Genomic DNA, 17,523 nt, shown 5'->3' with positions numbered 1-17,523 from the left:
AACCCTGAAGCAGGTAGGTTTGGGCTCTACCCGCGCCGGGCCTGCCCCAATGGAGTATGAGGTGAAGCAATTATTTTACCTACCCGGTTAGGGCTGGGACTTTCCGCGCAGGTACCAGCCCTAAACTCGTTTTTTCCGTGTAAAACTCAAAAAGTGCCATTACTATTTTAAAATTACTAAAAAAATGTACAAATGACCAAAATCCCTCTATGTGAATACTCTGTCCCCAGAATAAGGGTCTCAGCAAAGGCTTAGGTATCTGAATTTGAAGTCTTCAGCCCTGGAGTTCCATTCCCGCGAGCATCAGCAAAATTCTACATTTTCAGCCACTGCAATATTCGGGATGCACGGTCGTTTGGGGATGGGCGCATCGGTACCTCGTCACTCGGCAGCTGCAGGCCACAGACATTTCACCAAACGTGTTTTTAAGGGGGTTGTAATAATGTGATAAGTTCCAGCCTCGTAAAGCGCAAACCGCATGATTCCCCTTTGAGACCCCGAGGCATTGATTCATGCCACTCTGATTGAAACCATTTCGGTCATAAATTCCGCCGGGGAACGCGAGTTCAGAGGAGATTCATCGTCGGGTCGACCTCGATGTCGATCCATGTTTACATACGTAGCTGCAGAGGTGTTGTTCAATCGAAATTCTCATACGTCTTACGTCTCATCGATTCGGAGAGGAACGCCGCGTGATGTACGGCAGCGGCGTGGCGTGCTTTTCGATTCATCGATTAATCTGCCATTTAAACCTATGGAAAAGGATCGATAAACAGGGTGTTCCTTAATAATCGATTTTTCACGATAGCTTCAAATGGGGAAATATCGATAATCGATCATTCACGCCTTGCCACTGATGTACGGCTACCTGAGCGGAAAGCACAAACTGGGCTATAAAATAGAATTGGACGGTGAAATGGCCAACGAATGACGAGAGATGCGCCAATGCGAGAATAACTGGCTTCTTTGGATGCGATGCGAAATCCTTGCTGCGTTGTCAGCTCAGTACAGATGTTTTGCGGCTTTAAAGTGGCTTTTAATGGCGCTCTTAAATTTTTAAGCGGCATAAATTAATTTCCGGGGAATAAAAGCCGCCGTCCCCTCTTTTGAATTTTCTATTCTTTCTCGGGAGAAAAAATGAGTAGAGATCTGGGAATTACCCCCGGCTGGCGAGTTATATTAACCCATAAACTTTGCTGCAGTGTAAGGTTGTATTCATAGTAGTTCCATAATCAGGTCCTTTCCACAGGAGGCTCTGTATAGTTTACATTGTGACCAAAGGAGGTTCAGGGTGGTTTGTAATGTAGAATCATATAAGTAGAATTTTTACGACCTTTCGAGTAAAATTCAACTTTACAGCTTTTGATGTAAATCCTTGCAAAGAATCATCACGATCAGCCTCTGTGAAAAATACATGATACAAAACAAAAAATTCTAGGATCTTAGAAATTTTTAGGTAGGCGCGGACTTATCCTAGTGTTTGCAAAACCAACTGTGTTTTTCCTTTGGTATTTTGTATTTTTAAAAAGACTCAGCGCTGTAACTTTTTTGTGAAGATTCATTTTCAAAGCTAAATCATAAGAACTTTCTTAGTTTTCACTCTCTTTCACTCATTAAAAACTCGTTATGAGGACTTAAGGATAGTTTACTTTTGCTTAGCAATTTACGTCGTGACGATTGCGTTCCCGAAGAATCTAAATAGATGCTGCGACATTTACGTCATATTTCATTTTCCATTCAATTCAATGGAAAATCGGGATTAAGAATACTGAAACTCTAAACTGTTTTCCTTCATGCAGTAAATAGATTGATTTCTCTTTAAAAAATATCCATCCAACTTTTTGGAAGTGTATACAATAATCTTAATTGTAGGATTTTGCCTCGCTGGCGATTTCTCAATAATTGATATTGAACGTAGGGTTTCTGGTTTGATGTAGCCCATTACTTTTTGCTATTCCTGAAATTTTTACCATCGAAACAAGATATTAGGCTCGGCGCGGCGTCACTGATTGTCATCCCCATCTTCCTCCAATTTAGAAAAAACAAAATTACAGTATCAACGTTCCTTATTTATTTTACGAAGTTTGGGCAATTTAAGTGATTAGATTATACCAAGCAAGGAGTTTTTTCCCCCTGATTTTTTGCATGTGGAAATTAGAGTGTGTATTATTTTCTCTGGAAAATATCATATTTTCTAACCATCAATATCTCCTAATTGATTCAGGGAGATGGAAAAATTAAAGCCATTTCTTCATTCTTTTTTTCTGATAAATGCTCACCTCACGTATTTGATGAAATGAGGCTTGGCCCTTCCCATTTTTGTTTAGTTTTTTTTTTCTTCCCCACAGATTCATTTGGCTCAAATATCTGCTTCTTGCATTCTGCAGAAATAGCATAAAGCAACCTTAAGACTGAATTTACTGAGTCGTAGTAGTTACCGAGAGAAGCCCATTATGCGTAAGCCTCCACCGCAATTAGAGATTCCTTGAACGTTTATGAAGGTCGGAGGTACGAGAGGGAGCAAACAATCTTGCAAGTTATCAAGGAGATATTGAGTTTCCAACTCAAATATTGCTCTGCGAGGTAGCTCCTTTCAGACTCAAAACGTAAGGGTTTCAAAATCGTTTTATGGGGACAAGAAACTAAAAAATAACGACATCAAGCTACATTGTTGTCGCTTTGAACCCAAAGGAACTACATTTTTGATCTTGTGATACATTTTTTCAGGGCGCTTACAGATTAAGAGATCTTAAAAACACGTTTATAAAGAGTAAATTGGACGTATTTCTGCCAAACGGAACTGCATGCATTAAGACATGAGCCCTGAGACTCATAAGAATATGTACATAGGTATCCATCTACATTGTGTACCATCGTTTTTCTCTGTAGGACAAAAAAAGTTTATTTTCCCAAAATTCTGAGGAAATATTAGAGCAAACAGAAAATTTTCCATAGTTTTTAATGCCTTTAAGTTTTCAGGATACAATGTTGCATTATAGAAGGAAGTTGAATTTTTCAAACCAGAGACGTTCACAAAGATCCTTGCTCGAATTAGATGACATCATTCATGTTGTTTCCCCTAATTCAATGCTATGCATGAAAAAAACGGTTGGTTTTTAGGTATAGGTATATATCATTTCATTGTGGAACTTTTTTAACAATGAAAGTCATTAGCTCGTCGCAAATGGAGATGTTGCATGTGTGAGGAATTTGCGATTTGACCATTGATTCTTATGTAAAAGTTCGCGAAAAACACGATGGTGCTTCTGGTTTTCTCTGAAATCATCTCCCAAGCTCAATAAAAGCTCTCAAAGTGAGGCCAAAATGGAGGGGATATCTCACCCTACCCTGAGAGTCCACCTCTACATAAAAAAAAACTCTCCATGCAAAGTTAGGGAGCAAATACATTGACAGGGCTGCCACTTTATTTGGAGACTCTAAAACTGAAAACACGGCATCATTGATAATGTATTTGCTCCCTATCTTTGCATGGAGAGTTCGTTTTGATGTAGAGGTAAACTCTCAGAATAGCGTGGGATATCCCCTCCATTTTGGCCTCAAGTTGTGAGCTTTTTTTTAAGCTTGGGAGATGATTTCAGAGAAAACCAGTGGCACCATCGTGTTTCTCGCGAACTTTTACATAAGAATGAACAGCCAAATCGTAAATTCCTCACACATGCAACATCTCCATTCAGAAAAATGAGTTAAAAACGCGTGCAAATGAAATATAAAACACGGTACTTATAATCAGCGATGCTATGGAGAAAAAAATTCAATCACCGTTACAATAGTTTTTTTGGTGGGGTTATTTTTTCATTTTCATGGACTCCAATTTTGCTTTTAATGTAAGTGAAATATGTACGCGCAAGCATGATATGTTGAGATAATTGAGTGCAACAAAGGTGTACATTGAACGATGCAGCTTTACTCTCATAAACCATAATAAAGTGAGAATTCAAAATAAATCAATGAAAACGTGACATTTTTACGTGATGTTTCATGCAATAAGAGGAAATGACGCTTCTCTAGGTAGTCACTGGAGATCATAGAGTTGCATTCGTAAAAGTGCTTTCATCGTTTCCCACTCGACAAACATTCTTTCTAAATTATTCATCAAACAATGCGTTCTGTGACATGATTTCATCACTTTATTGTTTTATTGGAGAACGTGTGGCCTACAATTCAATCCATCCCTGTACTGATGGTTAAAATAAAAATGTGCGTATCTACCGCATTTCGGCGTTGCAAATCTCGACAAATTTTTAATTTTTTTATAAGGTAACTAACCACTTTTCTTGACATTTTTCAGTGAATTTCCAAAACTCATTTAAATTTATTCGTATAACTTACAAGAAGGTTATTGATTAGTTTCCTTTCAAGAAAATAAAATATAATCGCAGTTATTGAAATGTTACACACGGAAAAAAATAAAAATTGTCCTTGTCGTAAAAGAGTAGAGTGACGCATAAACCCATGATAGAATTTCATTACCTCAACAATAATTTTTCTTGTCATGATGATAATTTTTTGTTGACGAGAGTTCTGGAGATATGTTTTTCCTTGTCACAACAAAAAATGATCATCATGACAAGGAAACTTGTCGTCGACGTGATTAAATTTCATAATGGGCTTATCAGTCATTCCACTTTTTGTGACAAAGTAAATTTTCCTTGTGATGGTGATTTAAGTATTTTTCTCTGTGCAATGGGAACACGCACTTCTCAACTATGGTCGTAGATTTTCATGGGTGATTCGATCCGTGTATATTTTTGGTCAAAATCACCGGCAACACTGCAAAACTAGGCAAAGTTACGAAGACGTCAAAGAAAAGGAAGATGCTGGTAATGAGACTGAACTAGGAGAAACTGCGGATGAAAAAAATCCGCGGAGATAGCGAAGCGGGAAAATCCGAATTCCGGAACTGGGAGAGTAGTTTTCGCGACCTAAGCCCCCGCCCAGAGCCGCACTACCGCATTCTGGAGATAAACAGGCAATTAATTATTAAAATCATGGCTGCTTGACAAATTGTGGATTGCATATTTTAAAAAGTTTCTTAACGGACCTAGTAAATTTCACGCATTGTGCTTCAGCGGCCAAATAGCGCCAACTCTCGGATGATTGCCATTCTTTTTTCCTACCCCATCAGCAACGACCGTTAAAAATCACTTACTTTCCCTAAGCTCTTAAAAACCATTAAAAACAGTGTTTCAGAAAACTTTTTTGGAATAATTTTGGGGTAAAATAAATTTATAAAAGTCTCCGGAAAAGCCTTTACTTATTTTTTTACAAAGTTTCTTAACAATATTTTCCAATACTTTAAGAGTTGACCAAGGACAGTAGTTCGTTTAAGAGTTTTTTGAACGCTTTGTTACTCACCTTTATTCGTAAATTTTAATTGGGAAAATATCAAATTCGAGTTTTCTAAAACATGAAATTTATCAATATTTTCAAAAGTTATCTTTTTGAAACTCACACTTTTTCAAAAGTTTGTTATAATAGCCGTTACTACAAATATTTATTGTACAGTAGTAAACAAAAACAAAAATTAAAAAACGAAAAAAAAAGAAAGGAGAAAAAATATTACAGGATGAATGACTTGGCAAACAGTTCGAATTTTTGCAGTTCTAAATTGAAAAAAACAGTTTCCGACGATTTTGTCTCTCACCTGGCGATCCAATTGCCAACCGTTGATAGAGCGGAAAGAATTCCTCCGGGAGTTCCGAGGCTTCTAAAGAAGTTCAACATTGAAGATGACTATCATTCCCCGTCCAACGCAGAGGGATTGCGGACTACATTTTGCAAATTCGGACCTACAATTTCTGGTTCAGTTTAGAAACAACGTATGTACCATTAGTTTCCCTATGTGCATACGCGCTTTGAGGATGAGTCAGAAATTGTAGTTGCTGTTTGCAAAATGAAGTCCAATTTTTGAACGTCCTTAGTAGTCATCCCAAGCGCGGAAAACCTGTCTGCTTGGATGCCAAGGATACGGACTGTCGCTGCTGGAATGTCGTGGTACATTGCCATGTGAAGACCTACCTATATTTGACCGATAATATAATAATGGATAGTAAATAGATAATAAATAGCTTCCAAGCGCACAGAAAACAGTTCTCATTCAGTTCTCAAAGAAAACAATTGATGTCTAACCTCTAACATCGTGTAAGTATATACGAGCACAAAGTTACTTACTCCTTCATCTTGATGACTATGCAATTTTAACTACGTAGATGTTCGAATAGTTGTATCACAGGTGAGGGTACGACAACACGCAGACTGCGTTTTGTAGCTAGCATTGCAATAATCTTAAGATTGTCCGATTTCTTTCGTTTTGCAAGATCAACCAAAAAATTGAAACGGTTTCTTTTTGTACACAAAAAAGATTAAAACACATTGCTTTACAGTAATGCAAAACATTAAAAAACTTTGCGGTAAAAACATTGCTGCGGCAGGTTTCGCCATCCCTGCTGCGTCGAAATTTATGCGTCATATATTGCTGTGTCATGCATGGTTTGTCATACTTACAGTCCCAAAACTGTACTCCCTAATTAATGAAATAGTCTGTTTCGAAAAATGCTCAACTCCGGAAAGAAATGCGAGTCACGGAAAAAAGAGGAGAGCAAAATCAATAAGAAATTTTCGGTGAATGAAAATTGTTTCCCGGTAATAATTGGTTCCCAAAAAGAGCTCCATAGCTAAAAATATGAAACTTTTTGGTCCTTTATCGGTGCAATGTGAGCTCGTTCTCAGACCTTGGAGTAGGGCGCTTTTTGAAACAAAACTAAGTTCGCGCCCATATTCGCAGTGTAAAATGGAACACAAAAAGGGGAAAACCTATGAAAATAAATAAAAAATTCCCAAAACACGGAGGTCCATTTTCCCGCAATAAAACAGGATTTTAATTTTTTCCGAGTTGGACAGTTTTTAAAGCAAAACTAACCTTAAAGGTCTTTCTAATTGAAAAGCTTGCCTGCAAGTGATATTTATCGACGGCGTAAGTCCGCAATATCATATCTCGTTTGCGATGTTTGAAAATCTCCGCCTTTATGTTATTTTGTTCAAGGAGAACAAATTGACATCATTCCTTCTTTCTCCGCACAGAGAAGGAAAATCATAGCAGTTTTAAAGAATTGCCGTTGAGTGGTTTTCCACTTAAAAAATAAATTATGACAGGAAGTCTGAGACATCGCAAACCGAGTTATGTGATTGCCGACTTACACCGTCGATATGTGGTTTCGGAGTTTCACCGTCAAACCGTACACCTCGTAAGCAAATAGTGTGATTAAAAATGGAAAATCACGGGGAGAAGGGAGAAATTCTTCAATTTTCACAAACTGAGTTATAAGATTGCCGACTTACACCGTCGTTATGATCAGAAGAATGATTCGACTTCGCTGGTGCTCATCCAAAATCAGCGCGTCAGCGACAAAAAAAGAAAAAAAAAACTCGCCTTTCATACCCCATCATTGTGATATCGAGAAATGAGTTGAAGATGTGAAAGACGGACGCCTTTAAAATTACGGCGACACGTTCATCACTTAAAAGCAACGCGGCGAATAGAATGTACAGATGACATACATTCCTGACCTGGAAACTGAGCATCAATTTATTTAATCGGGGAAATCATGATGTAGCCCGGTCCGCCTCGCAGCGTGAGCAACGCTGAAGACCGTTAATGCAATTTTTCAAGGGAGAGTAATCGTGGTCGAGGGTAATGAATTTATAAGGAGCATCCACCGGCAACAATTCGCCAATTCAAGTGCGAATCGCGGCGCCAGCCTTTGCGCTTGTGCTGCTCGTGCGGGAACTCGAGGAATTAAAACTCCATTAACCACGCTCAGGGTTGCCGAGAGATAGAAGAATGGACCGTTGCTGCTCTTTAAGCAAGCTGTAAATAGTTGCTTCGGAGCCATTAAATCGCATGCATATACTACTGCTAGTCATTATCTATTTATTATAGTTATTTTGAGTGAAAAGCAATCTTTTTAAAGAGAGGGTACAGTCACACGCATTGCATTTGGAACTTGTAATGAATAGAGCATTCATAGAAGGATTGGTAATTTTTTATAATCCCACTGGTGGGACAAAAATCCTTTTAAAAATATTATATGTAATGTAATCTATGACCCAAGAGTCTGATCTATTCAGTCAGTTAGCCTCAAAGATAATCATCATTTTGGTCATTAATTTTGGTGGGACGCCCATTTAAATTACCTATTGAACAAATTGTAGAAAAATTAATTTACGGGTAAATTTTGAAGAAATAAAGGGGAGAAAAGGGGATGAGTGCTGGGAGGAAAAGGATAGAGGAATACTTTCTTTAGCAAGGACGCTCTTTCAATATAAAAATTTATAACATCCCTCTCATTCAAAAATAGTTCCTATGCACTTTCTCGTGGGGTAGTTGGGGCACTCCCTCCCCGTCTTCTCCTTAAGAAACATCTCTCATTGCCGCCGATACCGTTTTCATCAAATGAAATTCCTCATGAAACAGCTGTCTAATATTACTTAGTTATTGAAGATATCCTCCTCGATTTGATTTGATTTTAAACTCAAACACCGATAATATATCTTATTATTGAGCTTTTTTTCACAAAATTTTGTAAGCCAGAATATTACTTTGAGGAACTTTCACGATAATCAACTGAATTAAATTTTGCGAAAAGGAACCAAGAGCATTCCAGTGTTGCTACGATTGTTTGACTTACATTATTTGCAGAAAAATTACCGAAATAACGCAGAAAATTAAATTCACAATGGTAATTTTCATATTGAATTCATAGTTCATTGTAAATAAAGATACAACTTGTTTAGATGATCAGTTTAAAATTGCAATGTAAAACAAGTTGCACAGTCTTAGCGAAATTTGAATGCTCTTGATTCCTTTCTGAAAAATGCAATCCAATCGGTATGGTGTGCTTTTAAAAAAAATGATCGGTATAGAGCAAATGTTGCAACGGCTAATTTAAGTACGATTGTTCCACTCTGCAAAATTACATCCAACTGGAAGTCTCGAGAGGAGGTGTCAAGAACTAATATGTTGTTACGACCGTATACTCGTAGTCCTCATTCGCTTCCATCTAGGGTAGAAAATATGAATGTTAAAAACTAAATCAATTTTAAATTATTTTAAACGATTCGAGCTACTTTTTGTCCAGAGAAAAGTGTTAGGGCGGGCTTTAAATTATTCAATAAGATTCGACACGGAGATTAAAACTAAGCACGTCAGAAATTTATTGATAAACGACTTAAATTAATTCAAAGCACCGATCTGGATGACCTGCCTAATTCAATCGCGCGCATCTGGAATCATTTAACTCTAAACCTTTTCATTTCTTCGCATTCCGTTTTCGCACGCTATTGTCCTACGTAAAATTAAAATATAACTCAATCTAATGGACCCGTACATGGAATCGTGTAATTGAATCTCATTGATTGGCAAAAAACAGAGAGACCGAGAGATAAAGCGTTTAAACGCACGCTATCGTGTGATACGTGATAGAGTTTCACTGATCGTACCGCATACGAAACTATTACAACTCAGATGGAAGAAACCATGGTGCAAAACCACTTACCTCCTTATGCTCAAAGGGGAATGGTTGTTGCTAAAATGAGTTCCTAGGTCGAATGTGGTGGGTATAACCCCACAAGTATTGGCCCCAATTGGCCCACTTGTAAATGCAAACGACAATTGCTCACGATGTTTTTGGATGAAAATGTATAATGTCTTGGAAGAATGAGGGTTTGCTTGTTTTTTTGTTTTGTCTGTTTGGTCCAACGGAAAATAATAAATAGTTGAGAGTTTTGGTAAAAATGGGGGAGCGTCAATTCCATGAGACAATATTCACTAAAACTCTCTACACCTCTTTGGTGTAACAGGACTTAATTATCTTTCAATAAATTCCCACCTTGTTATACCTGAACCGGATAAACCTCTATATTTGCCTCAGCTAAAGGCTCTTAGATTTTTCTCGTGTACGATAAGTATCTTGATTTATTTTGCGAGGAAAGATCTGTACTTTTAAAGGATGCCTGTCATTCTTAATACGTTCAATTTCGTATAATACTGTGCAACACCTCTGTTGTGAAATAGTTGCTTCAGGCGCCGCCGCACGGCGAGCGGCGCGGCATTGGCGCCTACAAACCTAAGTGGATACTTCAAGCATTGTGCAATGCGTGAGGTATCCACTTAGGTTTGTAGGCGCCAGTGAGCCTGTCGCGCTGGCAGCACGCCGCGGCGCGCTGCTCCGCTCTGTTAGGCTTTAAAATTTATACTCGCATAGTCAGTGTTTTTTAACTCATGATTTTGAAATGTTTGCACACTCTGCATTAATTATTCTCATTTAAATTGATGGGGAAAAATATGTATCAATTTATCAAAGGAGAATAATAATATAATGTGTGTTTTTACATATTGGTGGTTCCGTGTCAAATTTAATGATTTCCAAAGCACTTTAATTTTTTCTTTTACATTTTGTGATTTTATCGTGCTGCAGCGAGGTGTACGCGCAACCAAACGCTCAAAATTTGACGTATTTGACACTTAAAGATCGATGTACAAATGGGTTAAAACTAAAGATTGCGTGCTTCTTGGTTTTTTCCCCTCTTTTATTCATTTTTGCAGTTTCTGTTTGCACAACTGCGGCTGATTGAGATTGAGATTAATGTCGCTTGGAAAAGGCTTTACAAATATTTGTCACGTTTTAAAAATATAAATGTCTTCAGAATAAAGTAAAAATTCCGTAAAGAAAAAATTAAAAAAAATAAAAAAAGTAACTTTACATACATAAGGTATATTGTACATCGAATATTTTAAGGATAGAAATAAAACTAATTTATTGCAATAAAATTGAAATAAGTTGCAATTTATCATTGCATTGCGTATTGCCTACCTCTCTTACACATGGAGCTCATTTTGATGATTGTTTAAAATTGGCATAAATCGACTAAATGATGTAACCACATCGCAATTCAATGATAAAAAAATTGCAATTTTATTGAAATCAAATTTAATTTCAATATTTTCGTCGCACCGCACTACCGGTCCACATAATCTTTTGGATTGCGTCCGTGTGTTGCAATGAATTTTGTACTCCACAATTCCCTTACTTACCTCTTGTGGATTTTATAACGGCGACAAGATGAAAAAATCCAATTTGGAAAAGCAAACGCACACTTTGAAGGGGTTTCACTTCTTCGATTGAGTGAGGAAGGGGGGGGGTGGGCGCGAGAGGAGGATGTTGTTTACACACTGCGAGAGAAATTATTTCGTGTTCTGCTGGAAGTATTTCTCCGGAGTTTGCATGGAGCTCTCGATAAATCCGAGTTCGACAAAAGTTGACCTAGCTTGTTATTTTTCTCGCGCCAGACGCAAACAGCATCATCTCAAGATTGCACAAAGCGAACGCGAAAACAATGAAGACAGGATATGCGGAAACAGCGATGGTTGTGAGATTTTAAAAAACTCAACCGCTCCGACAAAGTATTCGGTGCAATTAGATTGCAAGCTCTGGGACGGAAGTATTGACGCTAAATTGATTTAGGAAACTTTAAACGTTGTCATGATGGAAATAGCATTATCTTTTTCTTTTAATCTTCTAAAGGGAGTTCTAACTTTTCTAAAAGGCTGATGGCTGCTTCCACCCATGAAATTGCTATTCATCCTCGAAACGCTCGGGTCATCTTCTCTATGCCATATGTTTTCTTTCAGAGCATGAAAATGCGGATATAAACTCTCCTAATGTCCATAAGTATACGTGTTCATGGAAAAAAAGGCATCATTGGGAAGGCTCATGGAAAGAGGATCATTATTTGTACCTGGGACCTGGGCTCTGGGCAGGGCAAACATACAGATTTTCTGCGGTTCCCTCATTAAAAGTTTGATTCGTAGCTGGTTCCTAGCTTATTTTCTCTGTTTGTATTTATTGAGGGAAGTATATTCCTTTGAGCGTTTGAGCATTATCAAGAGCAACCATTTCTTTGACAATAAGAGATTTTTGAAATATAGAGAAAATATACAAATTCAGAGTTTTGGTTACTAGAGACATTTGTTAGTAATGGCTCTCCAGAAGAGACGTTCATGTACGCAACTTTCTGTGCTTTGGGGCTATCCGTTTTGCATACAGGGTGTTTCTGACCACCTGAACCAGGCTTCTTTCTCGGTTGTTTTCTGTCGCACAAAGTATGGGACCGCATATTTTACAGTTCCGACCCCCCTCCTCAGCTTCCCTAGGGTAGTAAAAGGGAGGAGGGTCATGATCCTAAAAGTCAAGGCTCCCGACCAAATTGCGATTCAATTGCATCAGACTTGAAAAGTACGGAAAATTTCACTTCAAATTGACGCATGAAAATACAAAATCAATCCATCCTGGGCCCAAAAATGACGCTCTAAAGAGGGAACTATCGATACGCACCTTCCACAAATTTCTCTTCGATCGCAAAATCGACGTAGATTCTACGGAAAAAGTTTATTATTATTAGTTATCATTTATTGGCCCAGACTGGGCCAATTTTGGATTTTGAGGAGTCAATTTAAAGTAAAATTTTCCGCACTTTTGAAGTCTGATGCAATTGAATCACAATTCGGTCGGGAACATTAACTTCTAGCGCGCATGGCGCACGACGCGCCTTTCAATACTACACTTCGCATCAAGCGTTGAGAGTTCACTAATTGCTTCATACGACCAGTGTGTAATTTAAAAAAAAAAAAAAAAAAAAAAAAAAAAAAAAAAAAAAATACACGATATACGAGTTTCTCCGCCAGGGAGCTCTCTCCTCAAGAAATCGGTCACAACCAAGTTACAACCCGCCCGCCGGGAGAGCCGCGGCGTGCTGCCAGCGCGAAACGCGCACTGGCGCCTACAAACCTAACTGGATACTTCACGCATCGCGCAATGCTTGAAGTATCCCCTTAGGTTTGTAGGCGTCAGCGCGCGTTTCGATCTGGCAGCACGCCGCGCCGCAGCGTGTCATAATAATCGAAATATATCGTATTTGTAAACGAGAAATTTATAGGCCAGGGTGTTAAAATGTAGGCAATTTGACATCAAATTCGAAATTAGCGACTCGAAAAACACCTGTTACGAAACTTTCGTGAAATTTCCGTCATTATCCGACTTATTTCTTCCTATTCTTGAGGTTTGGATCATAGCGCGCCGCGGGTGGGCGGTGGCTCAAGAAATTTTCTCCGGAGCTCGACCACTCAACGCGAGTAGTCCTCGCTATTTTGAAAATTGGCGCGCCAATTTGTATATTTTGCCGAGCAAGGCACAGAATTGGCGGGATCCTATGGGAGCGGAAGTTTTGACTTGTTTACATTCGCGTGATTTTTAAAAGAACCACGTTTGCTAAACAAACGTGGTTTTTCATGAATAAGTCCAATGAATATTTAAAGTTGCTCCAGGCTCTTAAATTTTTCTACGAGCGCAAAGTAGTTTTTATTTGCTTATCATAACCGCATCCATCGAAAGAATATTCAATTCGGTGCTCTCTCGTTCATCGTGGGTCAAATACAGTCGAGTCAATAAAAATTTACTGCATTCTTTGTTATGTGTTACGTCGCTTCCCACAAGAGAATTTCAAAGCAAAGGAGACGGAATAGACGTGGGGTTTGACTCTAGGAATTAAGGACAGGATTGTGCAGAGCAGTGCAAGGAGTTGCGTGCACAAGGGGAATGATTTATACACGGTCCCTCCTCATCTGCAAATGTGGAAAACAGCTCACTCATGCATTTTCTTCCGCTCTTTTATGAGTTCTCCTCGTGGAACATGGATGATCCTTAGACATTGTTGCAGGATTTTACCCAACCCTTCGATGGTGAAACTGCAGAAACGCGTAACTCGGTTTGCGGCGATGCAAAATTCTAACCACAGGTTGTGATGCAAGAATAAAAATGCGCTTGTTGTAATTTGGAGTTTGGAATGCATTTTGCATGAGGACCTAATATTTCTGGCTCAGCCGTAAAAGCACCTATCAGCATGGGAAACCTTATTTTTTTTTTTTTTTTTTTTTTTTTCCTTTATTGAAAGAATAGAGGACTACATGGTATTAACTCTATTTCTTATAACTAGGAACTAAGAACTACTTTGACAATAATGGGTAGGCTGGTACGACACCGGCCCTATCTAGATTACAGAATGTACAGGTGCTGTACATTACGATTGAGATAATTGGTGCAAAATATATACATATGTATACATGCTAAATAAAGTATAGATATTTGTGATAAATATTTGGATCTTAATTATCTGGGAAACCTTATGGCACGTACATTGTTCCTAGAATACGCCAGATACTCTAGTTCATTACTGCAAAATGTATTCCAGTTTAAGATTAATTGGACTGCATTTTGCAATTTTGAACTATAAATTCTGACTCTTCTGGAAAAACGCTTATGTGCATAGGGAAACTAATGGCACATGCGTTGTTTTTAAACCGGGCTAGAATTTATACTTCCAAATTGCAAAACGTGGTCCAATTCTCCTTCAGGAGCAACTCCTGATTTTGCCCTACCTGAATATTGTAATAGGTCCATGTTAGAGTATTTTTCTAGATCGGCCGAGTTCGAGCTTCTCTCATATCTGAAACAATCTCTTCCCATGTCTCTGACGCAGTCTGGATGCAGTCTTTTTAGTGGCGTGTATTCAATTTTGCAACATCCCGTGATGGGACTCTCTTCCGGCGCCGGGCCGGGTAGGCTGAAAATTAATCCACGGCCAGCTGCATCCGAGCGGGTCTTATTCGCACCGCTCTGACGCGACGGCCGTAAAATACGGACTCGGTCCTCTGCTTCTGGTTCCAGCGCAGTTTTGGATCCCACCGGTTACACAGGCAACGTTGCCAGAACTGCCGTGATAGCAAAGAGAGCAGTACTGCCGTGATAGCGAAGAGATCCGTAAGTGCAAAATTTTCGAAATCGAGTTTTCTTCAAAATTCGTCTAAACTCTTTTAGATGAAATTACTGAGACAGCTAAAACAGCAAAATTCATTCTAATTTAATGAAAACGAGACGTATGTGAAAGCCGTAAGTGCACAAAAAATGACATAGTTTTTTTCAAGACAGCCGCAGGTGCATGAGGATGACGTAGGGATGGACGTATATCGAATTCGAATGCGAATATTCGAATATTCGAAACTTTTCGAATGCGATTATTGCGATTATTTGAGAATTCGAATCTTGCGATTGCGAATAGTTCGGAAGCGAATATTCGAATATTTTCGATTATTGCTTCGATTTTTTGTTTTTTATGAACCGTAAGGGATAAAATGACACTTTTGACACTTTTAAATGCGATTATTCGAATATTCGAATTTGCGATTTCGAATACTTCGGAAGCGAATATTCGAATGTGATGCGATTATCTCGGTGCCGATGATTCGAATATCGAATATTCGAATATCTAAATATTCGACCATCCCTACATGAGAGCCAATGAAAACAGTGCTTTCCAGTAAAGTGCCGCCATATTCTGCCAATTATTTCTAACCTGAAAATCTGTTTGTTGTGCGTCCAAAACGCAACCACGAAAGCATGCAGAAGATAGCACTTACGGTTGTCTTACCTAGCAATAACCTAGCATGAAAATGAAAAATACCCTTCTCATGTAATGGAAATAAAATCAGTCGATTTTTAATAATCCATACGACTTCTAGGAGTCTTCCGGACGATTAGTGGCAATTTGACAAAGAACGGAGGCTTCTTTCAATACAATTTTTCGGTCAGACGCTTCTGAGCCCGTTTTCTCAAAACTTCATTTTTGCACTTACTGCTCTCTTCGTTATTACGGCAGCACAGGGATCTGCATTTCTTGTCGCCTAGTTTCATGTCGTTTTTCACTGTTTTGACAGAAACCCTTGCCTGCACAAAGCCTTAAAACTCTTTGTAAATTTTCCATGACTTATTCAGAATATGCTCGGGGTGTACTCACACAATTTCGAGTCACGCCGTGAACTGAAATTTCAGTGTTTTCTGCCACCTTTTTGCAATTCCTACGTACCACGATATGCATGCAAATAAAAAACTTTTTTTTCTCAAAACTTCATTCTTGCGCCTACTGCTCTCTTCGCTATCACGGCAGGATATTACAGCGTGCAAAACAGAAATTCACTTGGCATCATAGAAGCAGAGACAATTCATTTTAGAGACCTCCCACTAACAATCTGAGCAATGTATAATCGTGTGAGACAAAAATTAAGTTCCAACATCATCGCTACTTTTCACCTGATGAAGATTGATGAGCAACTTGTTGCGTAAAATTTGCGTATTAATGACTGATGAAGGTCGTGGTGAGCTTCCTTTGCTAGGCGCGTTTTTCCGAAGTAGGTTAGGACTATTAAAGCAGGTGGTTAAATTTCTGAACCGCAAATCTCAATTACAACATTTCTAAACTTCTGCTCATATCTCTTTTCCAGGAAACAGACAAATGAACTTGATGTCTGGAAATTTTCTTCGATTTTCTTAGACTATTCCATGGTTATCTTGTAAAAGTGCAATGTGCGAGTATATTTTTGCTCAGTCTTCTTGAAAAAAAATGAAGCATGCTCAGAAAATTTGAAACTTTGCAATTGAGATATTAGGCTCCCGGTTCAGTCATCGAAGTTCTTCCCTTAGAAGCTCCGAATTCATCATATAAAAGTTATTTTTTTCTCTTCATTTCCTGTAAATTTAGCCTCGCGTAACTTTCTTTCCATGCACATGTCGTTTTGTACTAATGCATGCACTGTGCAGTACCTTGTAATACTATACAGACCATTTACATATAGAATTACTTAAAAATTACGACTCTGGCAAAAACACCAAAGTTTCTTTTTTTGTAGTTTCTATTGTACTGTGATATAATTTAAAATAGCTTGATACTGTGTAGACGCTGTATTCATAAAATTTAAAAAGAGAATAGCCTCATTACCGAACGTGGCAAGACTCATTCGAGCAATGGGTATAGTTTAGCTTTGATAATAACGCCTGACTAGTGAATACAACAATTCCACCTCGATAGATATCCGCATTGCGATTTGCGAAATTGAAGGCGTTCAGAAAGTTTTAACTGCAAAACGATGCGCGCAGCAGCATTCCGTTCCGTTCGCTGTAAAATATTATGGAAAACGGCGAAAATTGAATAAAAACGACGATTGATTCAATCCTTCTAACTTTAGACTTTTAGACTAAGTTCACTGACTGCAATTAAAACCGTCCTCTGAACAAGAGAGAGTGACTTCCACCGATTTTGCCGTACATTTTTTTTTAAATCGTATGATTTATTTTTTTGAAATCTGTGAATTTATTGCTCGATTGGCGTATCTTAGTTTGAGTCAGTGCGCCAAAAAATGCAACAATGTACTTACACATGTACCTACTTTGGAGAGTCATTGATATTTTTGCGAGGAAGGCTTATTTGTCAGGATTTCCAAGCCCCTCGGTGGCAATCCAACCGTGGAGGTACGAAAGAGAAAAAAGCGCACACGGCAAACGAAAGAGGTTGAGTGTGAATGAAGTCTGGAGAAAGGAGCAGAGTGAAAGTGAGGTC

At 38.5% G+C, this 17,523-nt stretch overlaps 1 protein-coding gene across 2 annotated transcripts in view; it reads left to right on the top strand.

Moving 5' to 3' along the window:
• The window catches only part of LOC109039665 (uncharacterized), a 206,515-nt gene that overhangs the window by 13,641 nt on the left and 175,351 nt on the right, over nucleotides 1-17,523 (top strand). The gene's annotated exons all lie outside the window — the stretch shown is intronic.

This window comes from Bemisia tabaci, chromosome 2 (genome assembly GCF_918797505.1).
Source record: "Bemisia tabaci chromosome 2, PGI_BMITA_v3".
In the NCBI taxonomy this organism is placed as follows: domain Eukaryota; kingdom Metazoa; phylum Arthropoda; class Insecta; order Hemiptera; family Aleyrodidae; genus Bemisia; species Bemisia tabaci.
The sequence above is the reverse complement of the archived record's forward strand: the minus strand, read 5'-3'. Positions and strand labels throughout refer to the sequence as shown.